General features: G+C 37.8%; 1 pseudogene; it reads left to right on the forward strand.

Annotated features, from left to right (window-relative positions):
* Positions 1 to 13,351: 13,351 nt before the first annotated feature.
* LOC122145588 overlaps positions 13,352 to 16,597 on the forward strand; it is a 38,874-nt pseudogene continuing 35,628 nt past the window's right edge.

Here is a 16,597-nt window from a genome sequence, read left to right on the forward strand (position 1 = left end):
GTCAATGATACTCAGAATTTTATTGCTCTGCATTTAACCCATCCAAGTGCACACACCCAGTGTGAACACACAGTGGGCAGCCATCTTTACTGCGGTGGTTACTGGTAAAAGAATATGGGTTTGACTCTTATTTTGTACAGACAATGTCAAGGCAGCTACTGCTTAGCTGCTGTGTGAACAGTGAACAGGGTTCCTGTGGCTCAGTGGTAGAGCATTGCGTTAGCAGTGCAAAAGGTCATGGGTTCAATTCCCAGGGAACACACATACTGGTAAAAAAAAAAAAAAAGTATACACTAAATGCACTGTAAGAAAATAATGTAGAAATGACAGAGAAAGATAGACACAATAAAACTGATAGAGGCAGAGCTGTTGAGATCCAGCAGGAAAAGAAGGCCATCAGAGTCATCTCTCATTTTTTAGAGTCCATCCTGATTTGTTATTTCCCCCAGGTTATTTCATGTGCATATCTGATATAATCAGCAAAGACATATTTTTATGTGAAGTTGTCCCACCTGTTCTGTCCATCACTATGATTACTGTATTAATTTCACCACTAATCAGGATTTATAGTGAAGGCCATCCGAAAGACATCATGTGCTTTTCAAAGCTAAGGGCTTTTACACCACACGTTTTTAATTAAAAACTAGAAAGCGTTTTGCATATGTTTTGGATGTTCATTTACATGAAAATGTTTGGGGGTTGAAAATGCACAGACTTTGAAAATGGTACCATTATCATCTCTGTGTAAACTACAAAACAAACATATTTGGGATCCTTCTGCTATCATATTATCTTAAATTGCAACAGCACATACTAAACCTTCTATATGGAAAATGTAAATGGTATATATGATATATAAATGGTATATATGGTTTTTCTCTCTCTCAATGAATCAGTGAGGCTACTTTTGCAAATCATAGCATTTTATTTAATAGTGACCTTATGACATGTTGCTTTTAGATGTTCAAAAGAACATGCAAAACTCTATTGCTACTGTGAAAGATTGTATTAAAACATGCCTGTCTACAATTACATTTCTAACAAGGTCACAATTTTCTATTCAAATACTGCACCAGAATTTGTTTGGACCATTCTCATATACTTTTGAAGATATTAACACTCATAAACACACATTGATGACATGAGCTAAAACAATAGGAACAGTCCTCAAACCACCTATGAGTGTATACAGGATCATTTATAGTTTTCGATGAACATATGAAACATAAAGATCGAAAGTATACACTCATAAACACACATTGATGACATGAGCTAAAACAATAGGAACAGTCCCTCAAAACACACTATGAGTGTATACAGGATCATTTATAGTTTTCGATGAACATATGAAACATGTTGATCGAGGTTCTTTTTGTTGCTTTTTCATTTTAAGAGGAAATTTTATAGCATTTGTCACATAGAGAGGGAGAGAGAGAGAGAGAGAGAGAGAGAGAGAGAGACTGAGTTGCATTTCTGGAGTGTTGCAAACAACTAAAGGTTTCTAAATGAAAATAAATGCAACGCACATTTACTTCATTTACAGGTGCTTCTCATTAAATTAGAATGTCGTGCGGGAAAAAGTTCCCATGTATTTCAGTAATTCAACTCTAAATTGTGAAACTTGTGTATTATATAAATTCAGTGCACAAAGAATGAAGTAGTTTAAGTCTTTGGTTCTTTTAATTGTGATGATTTTGGCTCACATCTCAACAAAAACTCACCAATCATCTCAACAAATTAGAATACTTCATAAGACCAATAAAAAAAAAAACATTTTAAGTGAACTGTTGGCCTTCTGGAAAGTATGTTAATTTATTGTACATGTACTCAATACTGGTTAGGGGCTCCTTTTGCTTTAATTACTGCCTCAATTCGGCGTGGCATGGAGGAGATCAGTTTGTGGCACTGCTGAGGTGGTATGGAAGCCCAGGTTTCTTTGACAGTGGCCTTCAGCTCATCTGCATTGTTTGGTCTCTTGTTTCTCATTTTCCTCTTGACAATACCTCATAGATTCTGTATGGGGTTCAGGTCTGGTGAGTTTGCTGGCCAGTCAAGCACACCAACAACACGGTCATTTAACCAACTTTTGGTGCTATTTTTTTGCAGTGTGGGCAGGTGCCAAATCCTGCTGGAAAATGAAATCAGCATCTTTAAAAAGCTGATCAGCAGAAGGAAGCATGAAGTGCTCCAAAATTTCTTGGTAAACGGGTGCAGTGACTTTGGTTTTGGACCAACACCAGCAGATGACATTGCACCCCAAATCATCACAGACTGTGGAAACTTAACACTGGACTTCAAGCAACTTGGGCTATGAGCTTCTCCACCCTTCCTCCCAGAGAGACTCCTAGGACCTTGGTTTCCAAATGGAAATACAAAACCTGTTCTCATCTGAAAAGAGGATTTTGGACCACTGGGCAACAGTCCAGACCAAACTGAGTTGAATTACTGAAATAAATGAACTTTTCCACGACATTCTAATTTATTGAGAAGCACCTGTATTAGGTTAAACAAATTGAACTACAGAACAGAAGCACTAGGGGGCATGTGAAGAAGCTGGAGCTGACCATGGTCAGCCTGGGACAGATTTATAGTTTGACTTTTACAGCATACAGACTCATACTATCACTTACCTGAAAGATTAATTACCCTTTTACTATTACCTGCCCTTCCACTCCTGCAATCACCTGTATGCTTCTATGGAATTCTGTCTTCCCTGTTTCTCTTCCAGCTGTTGTTCACCTGTTAACTGTTTGTGAGTTTCCATGCATAAGACTGTTAATGTAATCCAACCATACTGCATTGACTATTACTGGATTTATCTGGATATTGCCATTGTCACTCATCTTTGTCAAAAAAATTACATTAAAATAGAGGCTTAGGATAAACCTAATGGATGCACTTTTGAAATCATCTGTTTTTGTATAGCTTGCAAATCACCTAGCAAACAGGCCTTTTGTGATTATTGAATTTTTTAATGTAATAAAAAAGAAAAAGAAAATTCCATTTCATCTTTTAATAATAATTTACATATATTTTCATTTCTAGGGATACTCCATCCCAAAATGAAAATTTCTGTCATTATTCACTTACCCCCATGTCGTTCCAAACCCGTAAAAGCTTAGTTCGTCTTCGGAACACAATTTAAGATATTTTGGATGAAAACAGGGAGGCTTGAGACTGTCTCATAGACTGCCAAATAAATAAGTGTCAAGGTCCAGGAAAGTATGAAAAGCATCGTCAGAATAGTCCATCTGCCATCAGTGATTCAACCGTAATGTTATGAAGCGACGAAAATACTTTTTGAACACGAAATGACTTTATTCAACAATTTCTCTCCTCTGTGTTTCTCCAGATCAGCGTAGCGCCATTTTGGCAATTCTGAGCTGTACGCAGATGGTGTACGTTCTTCTGTATCAGCCGCGCCACAAGGATACCTTTTTTTTTAATGTGTATTTACGTTTTGGTTTGAAAGCAAACAGCGCATCGGCGCAGCACGGCTGACACAGAAGAGCGTGTGTTCCAAATGACAAAATCTTTTTTTTCTGATGGAGTAACCCTTTAAGACTTTGGCAGCTGCATGAAACTAACTTGATGTGTACATTTTCCATAAAAAGTTGATAACAAAAAAAGTGCTTATAATTTAAAAATATATATAGCAAGGTGTTTAAGTAAATGCCATACAGGCGTATTATGATCACCAAGAGTAATTGTTTTTTTCTAATTTTTTCAATGATTTCTCAGTTTAGTCTTTCAGTCTTGCTATTATATATAACATGCTTTCTGAAGGCTTTAGACTCATTTTTTCCCCCCAGCTCTGTATAACTATGTGCAATTCATCCTTCCAAATCAATTTTTTTTTTTTTTTTATTGGTCTCGACTGTCTTCTCCAGATCTACATGTACTTTGACCATTACCTGGCAGTGATTTATCCAGTAACATTCCTGAGATATAAGGGCATCCAGTACAGGATTGCATGGCAGCATCAGCTTGGCTAGTTGGAGCGGCCAACAGCGTGAGGTATATTTTCTTCGGAATAGAATATTTCCCAGATCATGTATTCTTTTTGTTTTTTTTGGATTGCAGTTACAATAATCTTGTTTTGCTGTGCTTCAGTTCTTTATGCTCTGAAGGGTCCAGGACAAGGTGAATGAACCAATGTAGAGATGACAAGAAAAGACAGACACAACAAAACTGACAGAGGCGGAGCTGAGAACCAGCAGAAAAGGAAGGCCTTCAAAATCATCTCTCACAGTTTAGCATCTATCTTGATTTGTTATTTTGCTCAATTAGTAGCTTATTTTATGCGCATAGCTAAAATTAGTAAGCATACATACATTTGCAATGCATTTCCATTGATTCTGTCGTTTAGTTTGACTGCTGTAATAATTTCTCCACTAGTCAGGATGTTTAGTGAAGGCCAAATAATACAAATTATGTGCTTTTCAAAGCTTAGAGAACATATAAAAGGACAATTAGAAAACTAAGATAAGTATTTATTGAAGCTTTAATGTTTTTGATTTTTAACATTTTTGATTTCTAAAATGCAAAGAGAGATGACATTGGGACAGAACAGTATTTGAGAATGCAAATGTCTGCAATGAATATCTGCTTAGGTCTGTGGACGATGCAGTAAACATTGGACTGCATTATGTTCTGCAACACCTAGACAGACCAGGGACTTATGTGAGAATCCTGTTTGTGGACTTCAGCTCGGCCTTTAACACGATTATCCCAAACCTCCTCCTGCCCAAACTAACTCAGCTATCTGTGCCCTCCTCCATCTGTCAGTGGATCAACAGCTTCCTGACAGACAGGCAGCAGCTAGTGAGGCTTTGGGAAAATCATCCACAGCATCCAGTCACCCTACGTCATCAGCACTGAGCTCCACTCGGCCCCAGGTCTTGGATTCTCGTCACCCAATAGCTCCTAGTCACTTCCCTTGCTTACACGTAATGATTGCACATCTACACCCCCAACTGTCAAACTCCTGAAGTTTGGCAGAACGACACCACAGCTCTCATCGTCAGGTACTCACAACGTCGCAGCGCGAACGGTCACCGAGTCTGCTTACAGACAGGAGGTTGGGTGGACATACTACCCTGGCTGTCTTTGTTTACTCTCAACCACCTGTAGCTTCACACGCTCAAACATGGAGATGATCGTGGACTTCGTGTCTTGATCAGACCTAGGAATACCCCCTTATGTTTCTCTCCCCCGCAAGAACCATCCCATCGATGGCACAGTCTACCTTCTGATGTCGACTGGGCAGTGCTGGACAAGTCATCGGGGTTTCCGGGCCACCACCATTCTCTCAGGACTGTAATAGTTTGGGACATTACATCGACTACCATTCACATTCCGTACACCCGATTGTGAAAAGGATCCCCCTCAGCCTAGAGAGGTGTTACTAACTCCCTGAGCCACACAGCTGAGCCGCAATCTGAGCCCCCTCTCCACCACCCCTGCCCCACACGCCCGAGCCCTGCTGACAACAGTGTCTACTCTACTCACAGCCACTAAGAATCGTCCCCTATCTGTCACCACTTCAGTAAACGTGTCCCCTGGGTTCAGCTCAGCTGCCGTCTAAATCTGTACCGCTCAGCTTTAAGGATAACGAGAGGGATAGTCCGGACTCAGAGAGAATCATTGTGGTACAACCCCCCGTCCATATTCAAGAACTGTACTTATCCAGAGTGGAATCCAAAAGCATGCAAATCCCTGGACCACCCCCTCACATCCAGCACACTCCTGTTTGACTTTTTGCCATCTGGTCGACGCTACAGAGCACTGAGCAACCAGAACGAGCCAGGCACATGCAGTTGCAACCACTAAGATGTTAATTCTCAATCTTTCGCGCCATCAGAAGGCAATCGCATCTAATTCAACACGTTGTATAACACAAGTCTGTGTAGACCACCTTCCACTATTGTTATTTTTACAGACACAACACTTATATCTAACAGCCACATACCTGAGCTGTAACCTGTAAATGTAACATCTATTAGTTTGTTGGCCACATAATACATTACCTTGTAACATTACCTGTAACTCTGCTCGTAATTATGTCTGGCCCCCATCAAAGTTGGTCAAGTTGGTATATTGTCATCCTTACCTATTGTTTTGTAATTTTTTTTTGTATTTTTTATTCTTTTATGTGGGTTTTTTGTGTTTCTGTCGCTGTCATTCCTGTTGCACTGGAGCTCTGTCACTAAACAAACTCCTCGTATGTGTAAACATACCTGGCACAAAGTTCATTCTGATTCGATTCTGATTCTGACCTTAGAGACTAGTATACTGATCAGTTTGGTAAATTGCAAATTAAGAACAAAAACAAATGTATCCTTACTGAGAATTGATAAATAAAAAAGCATAGGATTTTTTTTTTTTTTGGGGGGGGTGCTGCTGTAATGTTGTCAATATAACAGTAATTGGGTACAAAAGTATCTTCACACAAACAATGGATTTACTTCTGATCATTACTGTAAATACGTATATTGGAAAACAATGATAAATAATCAGAAACTTTTTTGAACAGGACACTGTGAAGGCCAAGATTTATGTTTCTAATAACAACAAAAATGTTTAACGCGTCCATCAAGAGCATCAATATTTCAAATACATCCACTTTACTGGCAATGAGGTAATTAGAGACTATCCAAATGTATATTTTGCATTGATTACTTATTGCTGGTCTACCACAGTTAATAAGTAGTCACTGCTTTCGTGACACTTATAACTAAAATAGGCACTACTAAAAGTGTATGTTTAAAGGGATAAATGTTTAAACAGCTCGCTTATATTACTCAGCAACAGTTTCTAATTTGTATCTGTGGGTATTAATGGATAATAATAAAACATTTTATAATGGTGTTGTAGTTCAGTTTGAAAGAAAACAGAACCTAGCTACTACAGTTGTATAAATTTATTCTACCAGGAGGAAGTAAACAGAATATATATAAAGTAGAATTAGGTGTCTTATAAAGAAAAGTTGTGTGTTCTGTGCATATAGCATTGCAACACCAGCCTGAGGATCAAGCAGCGTGAGGGCCTATATCTGATTTGTGCATCGGGCTTCCAGTAAGTTATTATATTGGTGCCGTTTATTATATATATATGAAGTAAGATTAGAGCAATCAAGAGTGTAGACAGATAATTTTAAGTAATTTTTAAGCCATTATCACTGATCATTTCTTGCTTATAATGCACTTTCTGTCATTTTTAAATGTTTATGATATATACAGCTAATTAGATGCTTTAACACTAAATAATAGCAAATGTAAATTTGCAACTGCATGCTTTTCACATACGTAGGATTTAAACTGAAGTTAGTTTTTCCAGTAGGAAAGATACAGAAATGAACAGAGAAAACACAGTGGACTGGACTGTAGCACATCTGTGGCTACATACAATCAAAAGGAATCTACTGCCAATGCATTCCAATGTCTCCAAATCAACCAGACTGAGCCTCAGGAATCAGGTAAGCATAAAATACGCAGGTAAAAGTAATGACAATGGTTTTATAAATGAAGACCCCATACTTTCTTTTTTCCTTGGGCTCATCAGAGTTCTACAGAGTGGTGATTGTGTGCTTGGCGTTTCATTGGTATTCTGCTGGCTGGTCCTCATAGCTCTAGCATTCAAGTACACCAGAACGGAACACTGTCCGGTTAAGACTGACTATGACCCGGTGTAGTGATGATCCAGGACTATCTGAACAGAGCGTTACTACAATGAAATCTGACAATAGAGAGAGATCAGCTGCAGGCTAGTGAACAAGCCAAATGAAAAAGTACAGAATTTAGAGGCAGCTGCTGCTACTAATTGGTAGGTATTCATTTAAGATGTTTTACTTAGTCATTTAACTTTTAATCAATTAAATTACATTTTAAATATTGTATTTGTCTCACCTCACCGTTATGTATTTGGCCTTATGCATAATAATGCTTTGTGACACCATAATTTAACAAAGATAAGTTCTTTTAAGGGTGCTTGACAGGGAGGAGCAACTATTTCCTCTCGTCTTTATTGTGTTTCTGCTACGATGTTGACGTGGAATGAGAGCGACAGACACAGCTGTGCTGAGAATGGAGCTTATATCTTGTGATCATTAATAGTCCAGAGGAACAGGTGAGTGAGAGGTGCAAGAAGAGACAAACCTTTGTTTCACTAATCCAGAGTTGATGGAACCTGATGGTATCTCAGATAACTGTGTCTGTAAACATACGGTATTGGTTTCAAATATTTTTGGCCACCTTGCAAGCTAAACCATTTTTTTACATATGGCTGCAACAGAAATTATGCCCAATTTCCAAATGCATGTATGGATTGGCCTCTCTAAGTTACTGAGGGAGTGTGGAAATGGGTGGACAACACTGAAGTAATCAAAGAGTGAGATCTTACTTATATTTGTTTTTGTTTTTTTTTTTTTTTTGCAAGCAAATATGTGGAAACCTAATGGTTACAATGTTCATAGAGATTTCTTCTAATTAAAACTGTTATGTTTCGGTCCTGGGCCCCAGGAGAACCTACATTGTCAATGGAATTGAAGATTGTGTAGAGATTTAATGGACCGACCAAGCCAAGAAACTGGAACGAACTTGGCAATGTGAAGAAAAAAAACATTACGTTTGTTGAATATGAATATTAAATGCTTAGTTTTTTATAAAAGAAAGCATGGAAACATTATAGAGTAGGAGTTTCTGATGCCATTTCCCACTATTTGCGACTGAGGAATAATTAAAGCATCAGGATAGAAATGTAATGTATCTGCCATTTAGCGAGGTAGTTTCTACTATTAGAATGATAAAGTCGATGCATCTTCTTAATCTGACCTGAATGTCCCATCATCTATTTAACAATCTTTGAACATTTTTGAAAGTGATTTTTGTGTGATTTGCTTTTTTATTTCATGAATAAAGTGCGAAATTTACACATCAGAAATGACCTCTATATTATTATTGCATTGTTTGCACTTTTGACGCCTAATTCAGACTCATAAGTCTGCGGTTGTAACTCTTTTCTTATGGACTGAAAACGAGCTTTCATAGATGGCAGGTCAGGGCAAATATGTGTTCTTCCCCCATCAGCCTTTAGGCTCCACATGAGTCACACAACATTAAAAACATATCTTTTGTTTTTGCTTTCAAAACTTTTTTCCATGAAAAAATAAAGCATTAACACCATGTGTATAACAGTTTGTTTATTTCCCAAAACAGACATTTTGCATACGCATCTAGTAATTGATCTGGCGTTAGTCTTGTATTGGAATCAAAATCCATGCCACTCACCTCCCTACAGATATAGACAAAGTAGCACATTTTAATTATGACAAAGAGGCCTTTATTTTTGACAGGAGTTTAATTACCGGAAATAAAGCCGACCGTTGCTCTCCCTTACCCTGCTTTAAGATGGCTTTCAGAGCTGGTTATGTTTTCAGCTACCTTCTGAGTATTTTGTTGGAATACCGGTCATAATCTGATGGTGTGTGGAAATTAGATCGATTTAAGGGGGTTCTGGCTACTTGCAAGTGGTGTCCGATCTCGACGACACACATTGAGTTTCCCCTTCAGCAGTCTGCACGGCGCTCGACACCCACTGGCTGTAGTGTCGAGTTTGTAAATAGTACCCAGCTCTCCAGCTCCGACCCCATCTAGAGCAAAGCTGTCTGAGAGTAGTCGGCGCACTATGGAGAAGCTTGATGAAGGCGTTTGACGTCGCCTAAATCTTTCCAGCAGCAGCAAGGCCCGCTGTCGGCCGAGGAGCTCGTCCAGAAACAGTGAGTGCTGAACTGATGCAGCCTCATCATCATCATCATCATCAGCATCATACCCAATGACATAGTGTCGTCTGTAGTACTCAGCATCCATGATATTGTTCGGGAGGGCTGTGTGTTTTTCTCGGGAGTAAAGCGGGGTTAGTGTTGTTTGTCTCAAGTTGCAAATCACATGACGCTCAGCGCGTTAGAAGTGTCGTTTGATTCTGCGTCAGCGGCGAGGTCAAAACAGCGCGCGCTCCTTCTAGAAAACCTAGGAAAAAGCTGTTGAATATAGAGCGAGCCAGAAATAGCTCCTGCAATTTCTTGATTAATGAACCAAAAGTCATACTGGGGAAACGCCATGCGTAAATGCAGTGATTTCTATAATCTGTTCATCTCCTGATTTTTTTATTTTTTTTTACATCCCTTCACAAAACGTTTTTTTTCCCTTTCCTGTTACTCAACGTGACTCATACCAACAGATACAAAAAAAGAAAAGAACCACTTGTCGTCAGATATTTATAATATTACATGGACAAATTGGGCTCAAGACAGTTTTCAGCTCCGTGTATTGAACTCACGGTCACACTAAAAATCTCGCAAATTCACCAAGTTTGGTCTTTCACAGCCGTTTTAGTTTTCTGGTGTACCTTTCTTGTGAGTTGAATATATTTTCATTCTTGTGAAGTGTTGGGTCTGGGTACAGCTGTTAGTTTTGATGTGCTGAGTGATAATGTAATGTGATATAATTCTGAGTAAACATTTTACTGATCATCACTTATTCATTTCAATGTGGAATTTTTTTTTTTTTTAATTTAACTTTAATTGGAAGAGCTTTTATCTCTATTTGATGCCTTTTTCAAATCGTATAAAATAAATACACTGTAAATAAGTACCTGTAAAATGAATACCTTACAAAAGAAAGGCGTTGGATGGGAATTATGTAGACATAAATGAAGTGATTTTCCTTATTTAAGACACAAGAAGATTTTGAGTAGTGACTTTGCCACTGATCAGCATGTAAATTAGTAGAAAATTAAATAATGTATCTGTCAAAGAGAACAGAGTTACAATTAGTCAGAATTAAACATCCCGCATGATAAACCTTTTTTTGGTATTATTTTGGATGGTAAGGCACCTGTCCACCAGAGTGGTCAGACATCAACCACGCCAATGGAATGAACTATTACATATTTAGGTTTTGCAAGGTTGAATAAATCATCTTGCTGATGTGCGACTTTTGGTTGGTGTTTTAAAAATAAATTCCAGATTTGTGTGTAGATCGCCAGCAGTGAACAGTGATGTTATATGTGCGTGGTTCAGAAGATCAGCTTTAGTGCTTGCATTGTTGTTAGCAAGATTACATTCACCTAATGGATTAGGTAATCAGTGATATCAGGAAATAAATCAAGTGTCGGCTGGCTGACCACTGTGGCTCAACATAATATACTCACTTTAATACAGATCCATATTTGCTTCTGTTCATGTTGTATTTGCATTTTATTACCGAAAGCTCTTGTGTATGTTTATGAAGACAAATATCTGCCAGTTATGTGATTCATGTGTTTCATCACAACAAATGTTAAAATTCCTGTTTATGTTGTTTTTCTTGACATCCACAGGTAAATTTTGTGTTTTCTTACAGAAAAAAGACCTTTCTACAAAACCAAAAAAGAGACCGAGTGCTCATTGCCTGACGATATGTGAAAACATCGTGGCACAGTCGCTGCGGGACTGTACGCAGTAGTCAATGCACAGACACAGCAGATTAAGGATAATCAGATTTGGTCACGTCTTATGAGTCAATCGCAAAAAAGCCCAGTTGGATGCTGAGGCTACTCTGTTTTTTTTCACCCTTTACAACGCAAATTTAGTTGAAGGTATTCGAGATCGAAAATCGCTGAAAATTATATAGCAAGTTTTAATAATATGACTGCTCAGTCATTTGAAGTTCCCAAGTCCATTTCTTTCAGCTTGACTACAAAATAAATCTGTTTGAGAAAACAATGTGGCAAAAAACATAAAAACTATCAGTATTGTAAAAACTTGCCTCTGCATAGACTTTTTGTGATTATATTTTTTTGAATCACATTAGTAATGTGCTGTTCTTCACCTGTGGGGTCAGGATATACACTGCTGTTCAAAAGTTTTAGGTGAACAGACAGATGTAAGTGAAATCCATGTCTGATTTTTGTGTACACCAGACAGGAACAGACTTGAACATATGGGAATGTTTAATGTAAAATTTCTTAGAAATGGTCCTTAATGTCACAACAGCCCATTTCCTACGGTTTGGCTTTACTAGTCCTTTTTGGCACTCTTCTGACGCCAAACGAAACGGAGCTGACGAGAACACCATTAACTTTCCCGGTCCTGATACACAGCTGTATGCAGTTCATTATTCGTTTTACTTGTGTCACTCAAGGGGGGTCATTCTTGCTTAACTGCGTAGTCACATCCATTGTTTTTTCATTTAGCATTCCTTTTTTGGCTATCAGTATAATTGCTAGACTCACACAGCTTCACAACAACATCTCTTGAAGCTGTCGTGTTTGAGGTAATCTGGTGATAGTAACCCAGCGCAGATACAAGAAGGAACAACACACTCACTCCTTCTTTTCTATTATAAACTGAGGATTGGCTCAGGAAGTCACATAGCCTTTGTTTTGGAACATAATAACATAATGCACATATTTTATTCTGTCTGCTGCTAATTTGAAAGTTTTTAGCCTATATTAATATATTATTTTTTTTTTTTATTATTATCCGACTTGTGTATTGTAATGTCGGCCACTGTAGAAAGCTGTATTTTCCTGTGACTACATTTACGACATCTCCGAGTTCCAGAACTTCTCGGAAGCGCATATGGAAACGTTCTGGTTGCAGCGATGACAAGGAGTCGGACTCTAGGATGGTGGCAAGCTGAGTGCCTCAACAAAATCACAACTTAAGGTATGAATCGGTTATATATATATATAGTATAATATATAGAATATAATATATATATATATTATATATATATATATATATATATATATATATAATGATATATATTATATATATAATAATATTATTATTTTGGACTGTAAATGATGATTACTGTGGCTAAGAATTGTATGAATTTATTTTTGTTTTACTTTTGCAGTCATTGATTGATGCCAACTTGCCATAGCTGCTAGTTGAACCTGTACAAAGAGATTCAAAAAAAGGTGAATCATATTGCATTCTCTTTCGACAAGAAATAAAAAATGATCCTTACTTCCCCCCCCTTTTTTAGATTTGATGTAGAGTTACAGTTTTGTTTTGCTTTGGGTGCGAATAGACAGTCTGTGATTCATTGTATTGTTTTGTTCTTGGTGCAAACATGCTTTATTGTTTTTTCTGGGTAGAGTGTGTTTTGAAATGGCATTCCATATAGTATCTGCTGTGGTGGTACCCGGTTGTCTTGTTTTTTCTAGGACATGTACCGATCACTAATCAAGCACTACTCTTTCTTTGTTCACAGACACGCTGCGGCTCTGCTCGTAGTTCGCGGGCCAGCCTTTTTGGAGGCAGGTTTGCTGAGCTTTGCGCACCACCTAGCAAAGGCCCACAGAAATGCAGGTATGCTTATTAGCTTAAAAGTCAATTACTTCTATTGGTCTGTCTTGTGACTAAGTGTAAACTGATATTGGGTTCATGGTTACAAAAATGAAATTCGTGCTTGCTAATTGTAATAATCAGTGGAACACACATGGAATCTTCCTCTCTCTTTTTTCAGGCCGCGCATCTTTAGACCTACTGCCATGGTCTGACACGTGTCACAAACGGCCAGGAGGAGACGGTGCAGGAAACATCTTTCTTCTTCAATTCCTAAAATCATGGCTGCCCTGGGTCAACTTCGTCCCATGATGTGTGGATAGATCAAGGTGTGAGTTCAGATAACTATAAAGAAAGAGATTTAAAACAAAAACAAAAAAAACCAAAAGAACCACTGTATACTATGGTTTTTGGTTTAGGCTGAAGTTTTTTGTCACAGTTAAAAGTTTTCAAAAGGACACTCGCTTTAAAAGATCGGCACACCTGATGTTCAGGTGGAATCACATGACTCAAGCTACACCACCAAACATCAACCCTGCCACTGGCCTGCATTCTGTGGTTGGCACCTCAGTGTGGATTTCCCACACCGTTATCTTCTCTCGCGGTCTGAGAGTGTGAATGCGCAGCGGTGCATCATCTTCTCAAAAATGGAATGGTGACTCAGACGGGATTTAATTATCCTGAGCTCTGCTCCCATCACATTAGTAGTAGACAGAAAGAGCCTTGTATCCCTGCTCAAGAACAATTGTACATCTAAAGACAGTAGAACTGGTCGTTTTTAGTGCTGTTTTCTTAGGTTTTAATCCTGCTCAATCCACTCAAAATAAACAAATTTCATGCACGTGAAGATTTTTGGGAGACAAAGGCAAAATCAATTTAGTTTAGCTCCAGGAGTGCATTTCATCTGTTAACGCTTAACACGATTATACAGAATACACAACCCTAGAGGTCGGTAAAATTCTTTGTGTTTTTGAAAGACGGTCTCTAATTGCTCACCAATGCTAACATTTATTTGATCATGAATACAGATCATAATTCTTTTTCATCATAAAAACTGTAACATTGTGAAATATTGTTACAAATTTAAAATAAGTGTTTTATTATGTAATGTATTTTAAAAGATGTAATTTATTCCCATGATACCAAATCTGAATTTCCCAGCAACCACTACTGCAAGTCTTCAATCATTCTGATATGTTTTGAAAACAGTTTTGCTGCTTAATATTTTGGTGGACCACCGTACCGTAATACTTTTAAAGGAAGTTGCAGAAAGGTGAACAATAGTTTATTAAAACAAGAAAGATTATAAATGTCCTTTATGGTCCTTTCATTTTATTTATAAAAAAATGAAAAAGAATTGGACTGACCTCAAGCCTTTGAAGGCTAGCGTACCCTCGCTTCAGATGACTTATATCTGTATTTACACAGCCTTTTACAGAAGAGTGATCACAAATTATGCCAAGGGGAAAATCACAAATTCAAAGGTTTCAAAGGGTGGTGCCTAAGCCCAGCTCTCATGTTCCTCCACCCTCAACCGTCACTCATAATAATTTTCTTACCAAATGCATAAAAAACCTATTAACTATTAACAAAAATTATAATAAAGCAAAGTTAAGGATATTGATTCAATAATCTCACTTCCGCGTTTAAATTTCTTCTTAATATCATATTCTATACGTTATTCCATGATATTCAACTTTTATGGGGCACTTATGGATTCCCACTCTTTGAATGTGTATTTAGAATGCTGTTGAAGGCTTTTGTTGCCAATCTGAAGTCCAGTTCTCCCCACTATTCGCCGAAACCACAGGCGGACAGCTCGGCTGTCATCGTGTCGTCAGCACTCACGCAGAACACACAACTTCTACACCTTGATCCTCAACGTGGCTGCCTCCAGTAAGGACGCTTCCACTCTAAAACTCAGATTCTGTCAAAATGGTATGTTTCAGAGGTCTTAATTCATCTTCCTGTTTTCTCGCTCTCCGGTTTGGTAGTACCAAGTGGATAAGGAACATTACAGTCACCTGATTCTGGGTGTATTATGACGTTGCCTTACCTGATGCCTATTCTTCAGCAGCGAGGCTCGCTAACACCAAGCATGAAGGGCAGCTTTGGTCTTGTTTCTAAAGAGGCAGATATCAACCCTACACATGAGCAGCTCATTCATGACAAGAGCTGATAAAGTCCATTATATCCTTGTGATTTGTGTTATGTTGATCTGTGTGTACTAATCTTTGGTTCTCAGGTGTATGAAGTGACCCTGCACTACACGCAGCACTGGATCATAATGTGGATGACAGCATCTTTGGAGCTTCTTCAGCAGGTGTTTCGCACTCCTCCCCCCTGAGCTCGTGAAACGCACTCCTCACACGTGGCAAAAAATCACACACCAGTGTCTTTCAAGAGAAGAGACAGTGTGCCGCGCACGAAGTGGCAGCATCCCTCGAGCTTATTGGTGAATATTGTTATTATACGTCTGTTGCATATGGTCAGTGCTATAATGTGTTGGTCATCTCTGCTACACTGTCAGTGGAGACAACACCTTGTGAGGAAAAATCAGGTTTGTGTTGTGTATATAAAGTAGAGATAGACTGATAGTGGACTTTACTGATACCAATAACTAACATAGGTAAAAATGTGGCTGAACAATAACCAAGTCATTTGCAGATTGCTTTTAAAATCAGTATACGAATGAAAAGTTTGCAGTTAAATTTTTTTTTGGATTTTATTACTTAAAATACGCAATAATAATGTCATAACTATAGTAAATATTTTTTAATTATTAAAATAAATGTATATACATTAGCTGTTAAATCACTACTGACAAATGTATTATTTTTATTTTGTTGTTATATGAAATGTATAAATAATGTACAAGAAGGGGGAGAGAAAAAAGCAGAAAATAAAATCAACTCAAAGTCCATGTTCGCTCACATGAACCTTATGCTGCACTTACGTTTTAGATGTATGTATTGTACTTTGCTCGTGTGTTCAACTAGTTCATAAAATATATTTAGCAAGATGAGCACAGAGGAACATGGAGAAAATTAAATTGTCACGGCGTTGATTTTTCACTGATTACCCAATTTATTTTGGCATAACTATTTCTGATGACCTCTATTCTATAAAATGAATCTCATTATTGGATTTTTTTTATTTGAAGTTGTTAAATTGTAAAAGTTTTATTTTTCCAGTTTTAATTCAAATTTTGTTGCTCACTACTAACATACTCTCTTAAAAATTCAGCTCTTATTATATTCCCAA

This window comes from Cyprinus carpio, chromosome A1 (genome assembly GCF_018340385.1).
Source record: "Cyprinus carpio isolate SPL01 chromosome A1, ASM1834038v1, whole genome shotgun sequence".
Classification (NCBI taxonomy): domain Eukaryota; kingdom Metazoa; phylum Chordata; class Actinopteri; order Cypriniformes; family Cyprinidae; genus Cyprinus; species Cyprinus carpio.